The sequence below is a fragment of the Balaenoptera physalus genome (assembly GCF_965194825.1).
Source record: "Balaenoptera physalus genome assembly, chromosome: 3".
In the NCBI taxonomy this organism is placed as follows: domain Eukaryota; kingdom Metazoa; phylum Chordata; class Mammalia; order Artiodactyla; family Balaenopteridae; genus Balaenoptera; species Balaenoptera physalus.
Window position 1 is genome coordinate 12,955,360 of NC_138890.1, and position 3,845 is coordinate 12,959,204.

General features: G+C 61.0%; 1 long non-coding RNA gene across 1 annotated transcript; it reads right to left on the reverse strand.

Moving 5' to 3' along the window:
* Positions 1–379: 379 nt before the first annotated feature.
* Positions 380–3,326, reverse strand: LOC309658074. Its single transcript, XR_014262022.1, has 3 exons — positions 3,285–3,326; positions 2,218–2,556; positions 380–1,156 (listed from the first exon to the last, which is right to left on the reverse strand). It is a non-coding gene; the product is annotated as an uncharacterized lncRNA (long non-coding RNA).
* Positions 3,327–3,845: the final 519 nt, after the last annotated feature.

Sequence of the window (3,845 nt, forward strand, 5' to 3'; positions counted from 1 at the left end):
GCCTGGAGCAGGAACCGCTCTCCTCCCTCGTCCAGTGCAGGTGTTTGTCAGGCCGCTGGGAGAGGACTCAGCCACTGCCCTCTGGCTCTTTCCAGTCTCACAAGACCATTTTACCGCCGAGGAAGCTGATGCGCCGGCAGCCCCCTTCAGCACCAGATGGACACCGGGCAGAGCCTGCTTTATGACCGGTGGCCCTGTTGACTCTTTCCCGAGGTTGTGGTGTCCCGAGGCTCCCGCAGGCTCAGAAGAGTCACTAGGTCCAATACTTGTTGATCGATTGAATGAGTCCAGAAGGGCTATGGGACAAGAAAATAACTTCTTATGCTACCCTGACCTCCACCCCCCAGGACAGGCAGGACTCCTGCACTCATCTAGTGCACATTTTAGGTACACTTGCTGTATGCCCAGACCCACGTTAGGCCTTTTCACAGGCCGACGTTGGGGAACCGGAAGATTTGGGGGTCAGAGGGTGGTGAGCTCGATTTCACAAGACCAGCTTCAGAAGCTGATTTGTTTTTGTTTTTTGCTTTTGGTCAAGTGCAAGCACCATCATTCATCCATTCTACCACCCTCTATATATGAACACCTGCTGTATGCCCAGGCCTGTGTGCTGGGGGAGGGTTTGGGGCCATCCCTCATCACCTCTGAGCTGACCAGACTCTCACCCGGGATGGGAAACCAGCACCATGACATAGAAGCCCGCTTTAGGTCAATGTCACAATTTTTTCCTTTAAGTCGACCCCTTTTCTGTTTCTACTTCAGTAAATACATTTCAAGAGGGAAGCTTCGAGTCACCACCAGGAATGGAAAACCAGTTTCTCTTGCCATAAATAGAAAGAAACCGAAAAACGATGAAATGAGAGCAAAACTCAGGCATTCACTCCTCAGGGACACTCTGGGCCCGTCCTGGACCCCGAATGTCCCAGTATCCAGAAAGCATTAAAAGCAGGGAAGCCCCAAACCAACAAGAGTGGGGCATGTGTGTCCAGAGGGCAGGAGGGGCCACAGGGACCCACCCAGCATTCCTGTCCCCAAGGGGAGGACCCCAGCACGCAGTAGGAGCTCAATAATGTGCCCAGCCTTGGTGACGAGCACCTATGACGCGGGGTTTGCCTGCATCAGCCGGAATCTTCCCAAGGCCCTGAGACGTACCGACCTGTTTGGGGGGACAGGTGGAGGCTGCAGTGGCAGGCAGAGGCCTCTTGGGGGTGGGACCCCAGGGGCCTCTCTGAGGAGGCTTCAGGTTGGTTAAGTGGAAGCTCCCATTTCTGCCTCAAGACCCTGGGGCTGTCCCCACCCACAGTCCTGTGGGCCCCTGAGGTCGCTCCCAAGCTGCCTGGGATTGGGGAGGGTGTGTGTGTGAATCAATGGATACATTAATAAGTAATTAAATGAATAAGTGGATGAGTTAGTGAAGTAATGAGCAGATGCTTCCATGCTGCCAAGATGGGAAACCCACTCTCGACATTGTTCCTTTAAAACCCCACAGCAGCACCGCGAAGAGTGACACCTGTCCCCATTTTTCACATGAACAAACTGAGGCTCTGAGCAAAGCATGGGTCCAATCTTTGGAGGGAAGACTGGAATCCAGGTGAATCTCTACAGGCAGACAAGGCTCAGGGAGTTGGGCTGATGCAGAGAGAAGATGGGGCTGGACCTCAAGCCTGCGGGGGGCGGGGGGAAGGACCTTGTGGGCCGGCAGCTGGTCGGCAGCCCTACAGGATCAGGCTCCTGTAGGGGAGTAGATCGAATGGGGGTGAAGCAAGCGGCCGAGGGAGCAGGGAGGAGGCGGCGGGGGCCCCCAGGGTGGGGAGGAGCAGGCAGAGTCCGGGTCGCTTGGGAAGGGGCCCCCCAGGAAGGAGCAGATTGCGGGGAGGGGCTGCATGCGAGGTATATATTAACGCCAGTCGTGCCCTTCCTGGGCGTGGGGGCAGGGAGACCCCCCACTCTGAACCTGAGGCCGTTCCTCTGAACTCCCTCGCCCGTCGCCTCCCACCCTTCCCCCCTGCCCCCTCCGCCACCGCCTCTCCCCGGGAGGAAGTGGTGAGGATGCGGGGGAGGGCCCCCCATTCTCACTTCCCCTGGGGCAGGGCGGGGCCTGCAGGGTTCCCTCCCCCGTCGAGGGACTCGAGCCCCCGCCCCCTCAGGGGTGGGGCAGGGGAGCCGCACGAGCTGGGGCTCGGCCAGGGTTACACGGCCCACCTCTGGGTGACTTACAAGTTCTCTAGGCTTCGACGGTTCTCATGTTAAAAATGGGGATAAGAAACTCGAACCTTGAAACAGCGAATTGCTGGGTGACAGGTCCCCGCCCCGGGCCTGAGGAGCCCCCCGCCCGGGGCGTGGAGACGCAGCCGGACAAGGACACGCCCAGCCCTGGAGGGGTCAGGGCCGGGCCGGAGGGAGGGATGTCGCAGTAAACAAGGACTTGGATTGGGGAGGGAGGCGCATTCCAGGCTCAGGCAAAGACCTGGATGCCGATCGGGGCCTCTCGCCTCGCCTGGCGGCTGGGCTGCCCAGGACCTGTCCCACGTCGGTCCGGGCAGCCTGGCCCCTCCTCTGGCAGGGGTAGGGGAGAGAAAGGTTACTGGGTTGCGGGGGGGGGGGGTGTCTCGGCACGGCGGGTGGCAGAGCAAGAGTTAACCCCGCGCAGCGACCGGACTCTGTGGCGGCGAGGGGGGCGGGTGGCGTCAGCACCGACGTCAAGGCGAGGCGGAGCGGCGTAGACTCGGGTGCTCTGGCCGCCCGGCCCGCGCCCCTGTAGCGCGGGAGACCGTGGGTGTGGTGGTGGGTAGGGCCCGGCCCTCCAGTTTCCCCGACGTTGCGCAAATAGACTGGGAAACTGAGGCACGAGGGGCGTGGCCTAGCTGGGAAAACCCTGGGCCTCTGGGCTCCAGGTTCCCCCGCCAGTCTGCCCCAGCCCACCTCTATCCCACCGGGTCACCGTCTCCCAAGCCGAGACCGCCCCCGGCGTCGCCTGGCTGGGACGAACTGGTGTTTTGGTTTTGTTCTCCAGCACGCAGACAAACGCAGATAAACGCTGGGCGGCCCCGAGCCGTGTCCTAGTTAGTCGCCACATCTACGTGGGCCTCAGTTTCCTCCACCGGACAATGGGAAGAGAGCTGACATTTACTGCGGGCGCCGGGCTCGGCCTTCGGGAGGGGGGGTGGGAGGGGATTCCCACCCCGAGGGGCGGGGAAGGGAACCGAGAGCCCTGAGGTACGAGCTGGGGACACTAGTCAGGCGGGATTAGAATCCCCGGCTGGTTCCCGGCACCCCCTCCTTACCTCCAGCCCCCTTTCGTCCCTCTCCCTCCGTTTTTTCTCCCCTCCACTTCTTCTCCGCCTCCTCTCCTCCCTCCCTCCCTTCCCGGCCCGGCCCCCCTCGCCCCACGCCCAGCTCGGCAGCCCCGCGGGGCCGCTAATTAAATGCAGGGCTGGGGGAAGGGGGACGGCACGCGGTTAACCCCTCCCTGCCGGGCCGTGAAGTGCTGTTGCAGCCGGGGAGGGAGGGAAATGTCCGCTGCCAAACTCCCCTCCGCCCAGGACTTCAGGTCCTAGGACAAGCCCATTTGATGAATGGGTAGATAGAGGCTAAGGGGCCGGCCCCAAGGTTCTGGGCAAGGCCGGATTTATCAGGGCCTCCTAATAGGGGGGTTGGAGCGGGCACATAGTGGAAGGGAAAAGGGAATTATAGTGAGTGAGAAATAAACAAAGGGAGAAAGGCAGAGATGGAGGGAGAGAGAGCAGGAGAGGGAGGGAGAGAGAGCAGGAGAGGGAGGGAAGAGAAGTGTTTCTGGTGGAGAAACACAGAGACAGAGACCAGAGAGAAAGGAGGTGGGAAGAGAG